Consider the following 13,938-nt stretch of genomic DNA (forward strand, 5'->3'; position numbering starts at 1 on the left):
GTGTGCCTCGGTCGTATGCAGTCCTGATTGTGGCGCTCACCTGCACGGCGCCAAACACGCATACTACCATCATTGGCACCAAGGCAGGAGCGACTCTCATCGCTGAAGACGACACGTCTCCATTCGTCCCTCCATTCACGCCTGTCGCGACACCACTGGAGGCGGGCTGCACGATGTTGGGGCGTGAGCGGAAGACGGCCTAACGGTGTGCGGGACCGTAGCCCAGTTTCATGGAGACGGTTACGAATGGTCCTCGCCGATACCCCAGGAGCAACAGTGTCCCTAATTTGCTGGGAAGTGGCGGTGCGGTCCCCTACGGCACTGCGTAGGATCCTACGGTCTTGGCGTGCATCCGTGCGTCGCTGCGGTCCGGTCCCAGGTCGACGGGCACGTGCACCTTCCGCCGACCACTGGCGACAACATCGATGTACTGTGGAGACCTCACGCCCCACGTGTTGAGCAATTCGGCGGTACGTCCACCCGGCCTCCCGCATGCCCACTATACGCCCTCGCTCAAAGTCCGTCAACTGCACATACGGTTCACGTCCACGCTGTCGCGGCATGCTACCAGTGTTAAAGACTGCGATGGAGCTCCGTATGCCACGGCAAACTGGCTGACACTGACGGCGGCGGTGCACAAATGCTGCGCAGCTAGCGCCATTCGACGGCCAACACCGCGGTTCCTGGTGTGTCCGCTGTGCCGTGCGTGTGATCATTGCTTGTACAGCCCTCTCGCAGTGTCCGGAGCAAGTATGGTGGGTCTGACACACCGGTGTCAATGTGTTCTTTTTTCCATTTCCAGGAGTGTATATCTCGTCAGGCCATAAGTACTCCACAGTTACATGAAAAAACGGCAGAAGCGTGCTTATAAATATATTTATTCATCTATGTCTTTGTTTATATCCGATATAAACTATTCATGAAGAAATTGGTCAGTTATTTACTGTGTTTTAGAAAGCACAGAGACATTAGGCTACTGGCTTACTTCTGTTCTATTCCTTTGACTTACGTTTATTTAATTTGTTTGAGAATTTAATAATGTGTGTTAGAGCGTGTTTATGGTCCAGCTGTAGGAATATTTACTTAATTTCAAGTTATTTGAATGTAAATTCAGTATTTGGTATGTGTTTCAATATGTTTGTGAGTGTTCGTTGGCTTGGAGACATGAGGGAGCGCTCTAGCCAATCACAGTGCTCGTTATGGAGGTTGGGGAGGAGCATCGTTTCGAGACAGGACAGGGTAGTTCTGAGCAGTGCGGCAGCGCTGGAGAGTATGGCACAAGACATAGGAAGTGCTGGACGTGACGTCGCGATGGAGGCAGTGTTGGCAGAAAGACTTGGACAGTAGAGCAGTTTGCGCGTGGTCGCGGAGGTTAGAAATATTTCGGTGTGCCGACGTGCTCTTGTGTGATTTCCGTGGCTTCTGCAGTGTAGCCGTAGTATGTGTTCAGAAGTGAATATCTCATGAGCTATGCTGTTGTTCACAACTAATTACGTGAAGTAGGAATCTATTGTTTCCCTGTTATTCAACTTATATTTTATTTAATTGCTGGACCATCGACACCAATAAGTGTTTTGCAGAAATATACCACATTCTCAAAAGTACTTCTACTATCGTACTCATCATTTAAATTCGTTAAGATAGTACCTGCAGATTTTATTTAACTGCAATCTTTCATTTATAAATTTATATCTTACTTTCGTAATTCGCAATTTCCGAGTGATAGAAACCCTCAACCATTCGATTCATGTGTGTATTCTTATAGTACACTGTAGACTCAGCAGTATTTGGCCTGTAATGCGGCAACTACGTATCCCAGCCCCTAGACAACGAAACCAGCCAAAACTTTTAATATTGCAACCCTGAGTCGGAGGGAACGTAGTTGGGGGCCACCATCACAATCATTTCAATTCATATTGTTTTCAAAGCCCGCAAGCTTTTGCCTAGATATGCAAATACTATTTGCAGTGTCTGTGTTTAATGTTCTACTATGCAATGTCCTTCGAACTTGCATGTGTGTCTGAAGGATCTACAGCTGTATGAGGTACAAGAAATTTATTCACAATTACGTATACAATGAGACTCTAGCTGTATAATTCATTGGCGACATACGAAAATTTGTTCTAGACGCGAACTTGGTCTCAGATAATTCTTTATTTGACCGGTCGCCTTAATTGTTTCGGCAACCCGATCACGCTTCCATATGTCGCCATGTGTCCACATCCTGCACTTGCACAATCACTGCGATTCACGCACAGAAAGAGCCTTATTTATAATTGTCACGGCCTTTACCTAGGCATGTCTATGTTTGATGGTGTACTATGGAGTGAGTAACAGAGACTTTCCTTCTTAAAGATCAGTTACCCCTGAACATCGTTTCATATGACATTACCGAATGAAAATATGTAAATATGTCAGCTTAGTGATTTCTCTCTCCTCAACATGTGAAATGATTCCAAGTGCAAATGTGACAGAACTATATTGTTTTAGGAGTTCCAGAATGTGCTTTTTCCAGTTTAAATTGTCATCAAAAGGGTCATCAAAAGGTACATCCAAGAACTTAGAAGTTTCCACCATTATGTGTTACACATACCAATGGCGTAGAACCTGTAGATGTACAGAACTAAATATGCTGAGTGTCTTTAAATTTGAGAGTGAGACCACTCACAGAAAACCAGTCAATGATAGTTTTAAGAACATTGTTTGCCATTTCTTTTGCCAGTGTATGTATGTTTGTATTGATTACAATACTACTGTCACCTGCAAAATGAATTAAATCTTCTTATTGTATGTTAGAGGGAAGATAATTTACATATACAAAGAACAACAATGAACCAGAGATTGAGCCTCGGCAAACCCATACGTGATTTCTCTTCAGTCATTATCATGTCCTCAGACTACAGTGGTTGAATTACTAAGTACAGCTTTCTGCATTTTTTTTGGTTGGATATGACATTATCCACCGTTAGCTGTACTATCACAACCACAAAACGCCAATGTATCTGGGAGAGTACTGTGATTCGCAATGTCAAATGCGTTAGGTAGGTCACAACAAATACCAACCGGCGCTATTTTATTATTTAATGCTTACAAAATTTGATTACTGAAGATGTAAATGGCATTATCAGTAGAGCAGCGTTTCTGAAACTCAAACTGTGAGGTGCCAGTGATATTATTGTTGCTTAGCTGGAATACTATTCTAGAATTCTCGAACTTCTCAAAAAATTTGGAAAGCGATGTCGGTAGGGAAGCACGTCGGTAGTCATTGGCATCTCTCCAAACACCCTTCGTATGGAGAGATTTGACAACGGCATGTTCCAGTCTCCCTGGAAAAATGCTTTGACTTAGTGTTGCATAACATTTTTCAGATAAGACAGAGTTTATTATATAAGAACAAATCTTTAGTAATCTGTTGAAATGCCATCCAAACCAGACGAGTTTTTATTTTTGATAGAATATATAATTTTTATTAATTTCAGAAGGAGAAGTTGGCGACACATTCATACGATTCAATTTAACGATAGTTTAGCAAAGAGAACAACGTTTGTTGTCAAGCCATAATTACGGCTGTATTTGAAATGCGCAAATATCCAAAGCCAATAAATTACGATGCAAGTTAAATATCAGTTTCATTCAATCTAGTTTGATAATGACCGTAATATTTGACATACAGTAAAAAGCCCCATGAATTATTACAGGATGTTAACGAAACGTAAATTCATGAAATAGATAACTTGCAAATTTGCTTATTGCAAAAGAAATTATCTTTTTAAGAATGTAAAGCTGATCCGGAAACTCAAGAGACAGAGTGTCCAAAATGCATTTCATTCCGTGCCAAAATTGCTGTACTGAGTTTTATAGAAATATAAAATATTTAAATTACATCAAGTGGAGGATTGCAAAAATCCATTCAGAATGTAATACTGATCACACTAGAAGTATGTATTGATTTTTACACAGTTAATTTAATGGAAAACCTTTAAAAAGTCACATTATGACGAAAACTAACTTTAAAAATGTACATTTCCCAAAAGAATTTCAAACCTGTTATGTTCAAACTATCAGTACCGTTGAATACAGAAACTATAAATTGTAATTATGTAGGAACCGCTGCGACTGCTACGGTCGCAGGTTCGAATCCTGCCTCGGGCATGGATGTGTGTGATGTCCTTAGGTTAGTTAGGTTGAAGTAGTTCTAAGTTCTAGGGGACTGATGACCACAGATGTTAAGTACCATAGTGCTCAGAGCCATTTGAAGCATTTGTAATTATGTATTTAAATAACGGTCACTAGATAAGTGTAGAATTCGTTTTTGAAACCCGTTAACGTGTGATCCATTTTTATAGCAAATACTGTTTTCTATTATCGTCTGTCTAAGAAAGACAAAATGCAACCACCTTCTGGCATCAGGAGTATATCAGTCATTTTGAACGCCAAGGCACGAAAGTGGAATTGGTTTTATGCTGTAATGGTGAACAGACGATATTTTGAAGCACTTGACTGTGCTTTAATATTCCACAGTTATGACGCCTGTTGTGAAATGTATTGTTGTTTTGATGTAATTGAAGTGAGTTGTTGAATAAACGGATCTTATAAACTGAACTAATATGGATAGTACTTTTTATTTCAAATACCACAACAGTATTGAACTGAAATTATCCCGGGGAACTTCAACAACTAGAATATCGGCGTGACACAAGTTAAGTAAAGTTTTTTTTCGAAACATTTACTATTTCGCGTAATTATGGAGTTAGTTGTGTGAACCTCACATAACGTGATTGCATTCGCAGATTCTAGTTCAAGAATTCCGAATGACATTTCAGTTGGCACTGATGTAACGTAATTTTTGGAACATTTTGTTATGTCAACAGGTGCCTCTGAAGATTGGGCTGGCAGCCCCAAAATCGATTATGTGTTAAAGAACTGAAAATGCACCCTTGCAGCCTGAGGCTAATTCGTTTAGAAGTGCAAATCATTAGATGGTTGCATTTCCATCATCCAGTTTGATAGAAGTCAGAGTAAGCTCATCAGGAGGAAAAGTGGAAGAAGAGGACATCAGCAACTTGATGTGAAAAGAGAGAGGACGCAAAATAATAGAAGTGACATGCCAGTAAGGAAATCCAATCAATGTACTGTGTGCAGTACTCATTGAACTCATTCACATAAATGATAATATTATTATTAATACTGAAGCTTCACTATTCACATGAGTGTATCTGTACTTAAAGTTCTGAATGAAATGAGAAGTTGAAACTTCTGCGTTATTTGATTCTGAAGCTGCTGAGTGAAACTGAACGTACTGAGCGTACTTTCTCTTTACTTATTCTTATCATGTCAACACTGACCTACAATATCCTAGCGCAACGCAATCTGACTGCTCAAAAAAAAAAAAAAAAAGATAACCTGACTTCAAATAATTAATTCAAAAGAATGTCCCTAACTAAAAAGAAATCGTAGCAATAACCTATGCATTTCATTAATCACTTACCTCACAAAAATCTCCATTAAGCGAACAACTGCAAAACAGCGAGTGCCAATACTGTCAGCTAAATACAAGATTCTAACTACTGTAGCCACTAACTACTAATAGGCTTGTGATTAGGAAAGGAAAGATTTTGTTACAAACCAAATAATGTATTTCGTTACCTTAATAATCTAACATCCAGTTGAGACACGAATATAAATCGTCATTGACATATAGCACAAAAGTATATAATCATGAATATTATTCAATCTCGAAGTCGAGCATGAACAGGTCATTAGCTTACACTAACACTTCAGACCTCTACCCTCCATCAATGCTAACTTCTCACATCTAACATCCATCACTGCTGATTGTTCACCTCCAACTGCCCAATAGTATTTCCATCACAGTTAGCGACTAACTTGCAACTGCCCAACACTACTGGCGATTAACTTCCACCAACGAGTCCAACTAGCCGCAGAGTCTATTACAAGGAAAGCGCAGTCAGAGATCCATTGCAAAGCGTACACAGCGCTGCCAACACAGAAGCAGCCCACTTACAATACTATCATTATGTGCTGCATCATCTGTCACCAGCACACCAGTCGGCTAAGATGAAGTGCGGAGATCTACTAGTAGACACTTGATCAAGCGCGCCTATCACGAGAGAGGGCAGAGACACGCCGACAAGCAACACGCCTCCAACGCCCTCTCGACAGCATGTATTTAGGACCCTGCTGCTGACCAGACGGCCTCAGTCATCAGTTTGGCGTTTGTCAGTTTACTCGCAGAGTGGATTTAGTTCACCACAGGCTATGACAGTATATAGCGACCAGTTTAGTGACTTTAGTGGGTCTATTACTGATGAGACTGTACCACAGAACATGGACTCTGTTCAAGTTAAGTAAATGTTTCCAGTACACGTAAATAAAGAACCGTATTAATCCATATGTGCGTTTATGTTGTAGAGAGAGGATACCGGCCACCCATAACAACATCCTCTCTCTTGCTTCCTTGCGGTACAGGACTCTACAAATTATAACTGAGAATGAAGATAGGGAAGGGGTACGGTGGATGAAACACCACTACCGCACCGGGACGCCACACCAGGTTTGCTGTCAGTGATCTTGTCTGCCAATACGAAACGCCAGCAGAGACGCCAGAGAAATTTCTTCAGTCTGCACACAGTATCAAAACAGACGTAGAATAGCAGGAAGCTGTACCTCGTGTCAATGTCAAAAAGAAGTGGATGTAGTTAAGGTAAAAGGTATTGGATATATTCCACCATTTCTAATTGTGCCATAAACGAGTTATTTCAGACACTGTGCAGTCATATAAGCGATTACTGAGATAAACTTTTCAGTTACATGAGAATATCAACATGTTCATTCGACGAGTTATTGCAGATCTACAGAAATGTGCTGAAGAAAATAACACTGTCTTAACCGTCTGAGTACCAATAACATAAAAAATAATTTAATTTTAAAAAATGTCACGAACGTGGCCTATATTATCACAGTAAACAGCCAATACAAGGAGAAACTAGCAACAAACGAAGAAGCAATTGTTTTAGGGTGGTGGTTTCATTTTGGAATATAATTTTAAGATTTTTCACAAAATTAACTTTTATTATTATACTATGCAACGAATACAAGAAGAAATTGCCAGAAAGTATGCAATAAGTTGTTTTAGGAAGGTGGCTTTTCTTTGTAACCTCTGAGACATACAGGGTTCAAACACCCATCATTTCATGCCAGATATTTGAAAGCAATTTCTCATTTTTCATAGACAGAATACTCAATCTCGAAAAGTATATGAACCCAAAATGCTTAAAACAAATTAAAGTAAAAAATAGCAAGCAAAAATGAGCCTGAAGTTTAGTAAGTTTTACGTGAAAACTATATACTGCCCCAGTTCTTTCATTTCGAACCCAACCATGAAATCAGTAGCAGAACCTCTTATTTACAGCAACTCCAAATATACTTATTTTCACTGTCAAGGGTCTGCTCAATATGACCCCTAAAGAAAGTAAATAAATAAACTTACAATCTAATACAATCACGTAGCACAACCTGTACGTGACTGATACAATGCACTACACGTCTGTCTTGTAATAATATCGGCGTTTTCACCTGAACAAAAATTAATAAGATGGTTGTTTGAGGCAGACCCACTAGCGCTCAAAGGGCTATAGTCGGATGGAAATATTTTCGTGAAATTAAGTTCTAATCAGTAGGTAATTATTTGTTGCCTGTAATGACTTTACAGTTGTAGCTATGGCTGATATATATATATATATATATATATATATATATATATATATATATATAGATATAGATATGGAATGGCTCTGAGCACTATGGGACTCAACTGCTGAGGTCATTAGTCCCCTAGAACTTAGAACTAGTTAAACCTAACCAACCTAAGGACATCACACACATCCATGCCCGAGGCAGGATTCGAACCTGCGACCGTAGCGGTCTCGCGGTTCCAGACTGCAGCGCCAGAACCGCTCGGCCACTTCGGCCGGCTTATATATATATATATATATATATATATATATATATATATATATATATATATAGAGAGAGAGAGAGAGAGAGAGAGAAGTGATTTTTCATTTTTTATTTCAAAATCGCTTTATAATCAATTCAAACAATGGAAAATACAGACTGGAATGTAACAATATTATGAAAAGGATAGTTGCTACTCACCATATAGCGGAGATGCTGAGTCGCAGATAGGCACAACAAAAAGACTGTGAACAAGAGAGTTTTCAGCCAACAAGGGCTTCATCGGAAATGGGCAACATCCACACAAACACTCACGCAAATGCAACTCAGACACACATGATCACAGTTTCTGGCTGCTGAAGCCAGACATGCCGGGTCCGTTAAAGACTCTCGCAGTACCAGAAGACGCAGCTCCGCTATTCGGGTCTGGGAGTAGTAATGTACCTTCTCTGTGTTGTGAGATTCATGAAATTGGAATTTAACACCAGGAACAAGTTGTTACGATATTCAGGAACGATAATTTCCACATTCTGCAACTGACCATTGTCCTGAAAGCACATTGTTATAAGTACCTTGACTGTAATGTGGAGGGGGGGGGGGTATTCTTCTAACTGGGACTCATTTACGACGCTCATGATTGTAATTTCAATGATCGTTTTCATTTCTGTGGGACTTCTTTGAAATATATTCAGCAGAGAGAATAAAAACAAATTGCTGTCGTCCTCTTCTCCTCACCGCTCGCATAATTCCTTTTTACTACATAGTACTTGAGTTATGCACCTTAATTAAGGGCTTATCATCATCTTCTGTCTTCCTTTTTTATTTTTTCGTAATGCAACGGCACAAGAATGCCTATTGTCCGTCTTCTTGCACATCTTAGATTTGTTTTTGTTCTCCTGTGCTGCCAACGGTCTGGATGAAAGACACCTGATTGAAAAATATATCCTCCAAGAGAGAGAGAGAGAGAGGGAAAGAGAGATAGAGAGAACCACGCACCTGACCTTGCGCAGCTCACGGCCTTGCCGTTTATTGCTCGTCATTTTGTTTTTATGGTTCTGTCACCTCTTTCTTATTCACCTTTTTTGGCGTCACAAAGTTGCTGGTTTGCTTGCCCGTGAGTGGTAGCAGCAGCGCTTATCGGTAAGTGCACTGTCGTGCCATCTCTGGAGCGACCGCTAGTATTTCCGGGTCGTCGTGTGTCGGGAGTTCAGTCGGGATGGAGCTCCAGTAAGGTCTGTACAGCCAGTACTCGCCCGGCCGCTGGGGACACACATGCACTGGCGGATGGAAGGAGACTTGAGCGGAAATAACGACTGGTTGGTCGTTCGGTCGGTCGTCTTATCGGGCGACGTGTCTTTGGTCTTCCGATCGCTTCTGGGCCCCTTCAATTGATCATCTTGCGGGACATTGGTCGGTTCCTTCCTTGTGCAGAGATGTCGGATGGCCAATGGGCCGGTGTTCCCTCTGCAGTGTCTCTGGGACGTCATCTGTCCGAAGGGAGTTGGGACGCAGTGCTAGTGAGGTCCGGGCAGCCGGTACTCGCCGAGCGCTGGCGACACACATGCCCTGTCCGACGGAAGGAGACTGGAGCGGTAACGACCGCTGGTTGGTCGTTCGGTCGGTCGTCTCAATGGGCGACGTGTATTTGGTCTTTTGACCGTTTGTAGGGCTATGTTCTGAAAAAAAAAAAAAAGAAATATCAACCAACGGTCGTCTCCGCTCAAGTTTCCTTCCGTCGGACAGTGCATGTGTGTCCCCAGCGGTCAGGCGAGTACTGGCTGTGCAGACCTTACTGGAGCTCCATCCCGACTGAACTTCCGACACACAACGACCTGCTAATACTAGCGGTCGCTCCAGAGATGGTACGAAAGTGCACTTATCGATAAGCGCTGCTGCTGCCACTCACGGGCAAGCAAACCAGCAACTTAGTGACGCCAAAAAAGGTGAATATGAAAGAGGCGACAGAACCATAAAAACAAGATGACGCGCAATAAACGGCACGACCGCGAGCCGCGCACGGCTCAGCACCAAAAAACAGTTATCCGAATGGGGCACAGTAGTTGTGATATATGTGTACAGACATACAAATAATACCGATTTCAGAAGAAAAATTGATGATTTGTTCATGAGAAAGAGCTTCACAAATTAAGCAAAGAGGACATCAACAGCGCTCTGGTCTAACTCCGGCCCGTAATCGCTTACAGCTATACGGCTGGACACTGATTGAGAGAGTTGCTGGCTGCCCTCCTGAGGGCTGTCAGCCTGAAATGTCATTGACTGGAGTCAGAAGTTGCTTCAGTGATGAATCCCACTTCTAAATGAACCCACATGACCAGCGAATATGTGTCTGGAGACGCACCAGACAGCAGTTGGATACCAACCTGACTGTCACGCGCCATACGCCCTGACGAACAGGAGTTACGTTTCGCGCTGCATTTTTTTATCACAGCAGGACCCCATCAGCGGTACGTCGACGCTATTGTACTCCAAGTTTTATTGTCCCTCATTGGAAGCGATCCTGGGCTTGTATTTCAGCAAGATAATGCCTGCCCGCACACGGCGTCAGTTTGCTACTGCATGTCTTCGTGCTTGCCAAACCCTACCTTGGCCATCAGGGTCCCCGGACGTCTCTCCAGTTGAGAACATTTCGAGCACTACGGGCAGGGCCCTCCAACCAGCTCGGGGTTTCGACGTTTAACGTACCAACTGGACAGTATTTGGCACGATATTCCTCAGGAGGGCAGCCAACACCTCTGTCAACGAATGCCAAGACGAATAACTGCTTGCATAGGGGCCACTGTAGGAACAACGCGGTACTGACTTGCTCAACTTGTGAAGTGCGTTCTCTGGAATAAATAATCCAAATTTTCTGTGATTGTAGTCATTTGTTTGTCGGTAGATGTAGATCACAACTACCGATAACCGTCCCATCCAGATACTTCCATCGTCGTCCGAATTTTTTGTTTTGTCTTAGAGTGTTTATTCACTCTTCTTTATGGATACGATGAAAGGGTCCTGTAGCCACCTTTCATTGCCAACTCTCGTAGTGGTCAAGTCGGCAAAGAGGTTTCCGCTACTTGTGAGAAATCCACCTGCGTTAGGTTGGTGGCGGAAATGGCATCCTGGGGTTTTCCGGTCCACGCGGAGCGTGGAAGAGGCTGGAGAAGCGGGAGGCAGTCTGCCGCCGGTACGGGAAGCGTACACAGCTGTGCTCCAGTCGAAGAAGGGTGAGTTGGACTGACCGCGTGGCGCGTTGACACATAGAGAGGGGAGCTTTTAGCTTTTGGTCTCGAATTTCGTCTTATAAAGATTTATTTGCTGGGTTGCAGCAGGGAATGCAAGGCTTTTGTAGACTTTCAGTTTGATTCCCAATGCAGTCTTGACTTTGATCCGTGAGAGGAACGCAGCACAAAGGAGTTGCATTTGTTGAAGTGCCCTCGGTTCAGTGTGAATGTTTATGTGCCTACAACTGTGTGTGTATGCTTCTAATCTTTTCCGGATCTTGGTAATTTTTGTGTATTTGTGAATTTTCTTTGTCTCATGTGATTAAAATTTGGCCACGGTCCATAGAAATTGCCTCCGCGGACCGAGTGGGCGCGCGAGTCTGTTATGAAACGTGTAGTATTTCACAAGCAATTGTACATAGTTAGCATGCAACAGCAGTCTATAGATGCACTACATCAATGTTTTAAGGAATAAATAATTTTGCCTTCAATCTTATCTTGTGTACCGATGTTACGTCGCCGTTACCTTCGCCATTTACCTCGTAGTTTTCCTTGGTGGCCCACCTATAGCGTTTCCATGTGCACAGGTGTAGTGATTAGTGCCCTTTTTTTATCTGAAACAAATGCTCTGGAATAGATCGTGTTTTCACGAATCTTGCTGCAGGCTGCACTTACGCATGGTGTTCACGCCCTATTTACTTTACTCAATATTTGATTCACGGGAAGAATGCCTGGATCATATTAATAACTACATCCCATTCTTTATCAATGACTTTACAATGAATGTTCTTTTGTGAGTTTTTCTTATTAATAAATTAAGTAATTTTCCGACTCAGTGCTACCTCTTCTTTGTCGTGTGGCTACAGTTGGTGGCGACCCTATCTTTTATATTGATTTCAGTGTCAAATAGCATTTTCTTATTCAAAGTGCGCGTGGCTCTTTTAGCTATCAGGATACATTCAAAGGGCGCTTCATGCTTCTTGCACATAGCGTCCTTTTATTCACGCCACTTACAACATCTGATCCTGCCTTACGTATTTCCTACCGTGCAGCTCACGACCACGAACCCGTGAGATTCTTCCTCCTCTTCTGGAACGAATAGCGAATACGTTGGGTTTTAAGGCAGAGGAGGACAATCTGTCCTTGCAGTGAAATACAGATTTGCAGAGTGTTGTGGTAAATATGATCCCTATACGTTGACTAAAATGATGTAATATAAAACAAAATTTTTGGGAAACATTCTGCTCTTCTTTGTATTCCAAAGTCTTCCGAAATCTTCCAGAATTTGTTTCTAACATGTTTTGTTTCGGTTACCTGGTACTGAGATGAAGTGTTGCAAATTTCTGGTTTCATTTGAATCTCGCACTGACAGGCTGACAAATGTGACGGCAGAACCTCGCGACGACAGCTCTACTGACAGACCCGCCATAGTTAGACAGGTGGCAGGTGCAGCGGCTCCACTGAGTCCCAAGCGCTGTTGCCTGTGTCTCTGCCAGCAGACATGCGATGGCATCCCAGTGAGGCAAGGCCCTAAGGCTCTGAGGGAAGGTCATGTAGCATGCTCGGATAGCTCAGTCGATGACTTCTTCAGTGTAACAGATTGGATGAGCGCTTGTCCGCGAAAGGTAGAGGTCCAAGTATCGATTCCCAGTTGAGTAATCTTGCAGGGAGTTTCGACAGTAATAATAATTACCTGCAGCCAAATAAGAAAAGATTTCTCCCATTACTAAGGGTATGTTTGTCATGGCGTATTATCCCATCACTAATTTTCGACTTAAAACCACATTTTACGATGTGACTGCATTCATCAAACATGAAGCACTAACTTGCAGTGGATAGGCAGAGGTTTTGTCCTGCTCCGCCGGAAGAGCCATTGTGGAAATCTGATGCAAAAGACAGGAGCCTGAAACAGTAAATTTGCGTAAATGGCGAATTTCTTCAGTTAGTGATAGTTGCATTCATTGTATACACTTCGTTCTTTTCACTGCTCAAAAGAATTGTGCGTGTCGGTTTCCATGACGCTGCTTCCTCATGGTGGCTTTACTTTGGAAATAGTGTCGTGGTATACTGTTGCCTTCCACATCACATTGTTATTGTCATTCGACTTTTCAAATATACTTCCTAAATTATCAGCAGTTATGGAAAAAATTGTACTTAAAATTAATAGAATAAGTCCAAAATTATGATAGGGTGAATACCAAAAACGCGAAAATTTGACATCACATTTGAAACAAATGAAGTTAGGAAAGTTGATTTGGTAACATTTATTGACGCACATTACGTTTTTAACGGACATGTTGGGAGGAAAAATTTTGTGGAAAACAACCGGGATAGGTCAAGAAACAAATAGTCGAAGATGTATTGGAAGACAAAAAAATTGCCAAAATTACCAAACACTGAAGAGGACACCACAAAAATCAGGGTGACTGCAGTGACAAGACCATCTGAGACGTTGAAGATAATAAAGGTGATGATGGTGATGAAGATGATGATGACGATTTTGCACACCAGCGTATTTCAAAGATTATTTAATTGATAATTGGTTTTTGGCTCTACTTCTACTACTTAATTTAATTTCAGTTACCGATTACTGATGTGTGGCAGAGTAATGATGTAATAGGTGGATTATTAAGCATAGCACTGAGAAGGGTTTCTTGATTGGAACACTTTTGACATTCAATAAAATATTTATTCATAGATAGATCACTATGTTGCAACATTGATCAGTTTCTCTCGT

The sequence above is a fragment of the Schistocerca nitens genome, chromosome 6, assembly GCF_023898315.1.
Source record: "Schistocerca nitens isolate TAMUIC-IGC-003100 chromosome 6, iqSchNite1.1, whole genome shotgun sequence".
Taxonomy (NCBI): domain Eukaryota; kingdom Metazoa; phylum Arthropoda; class Insecta; order Orthoptera; family Acrididae; genus Schistocerca; species Schistocerca nitens.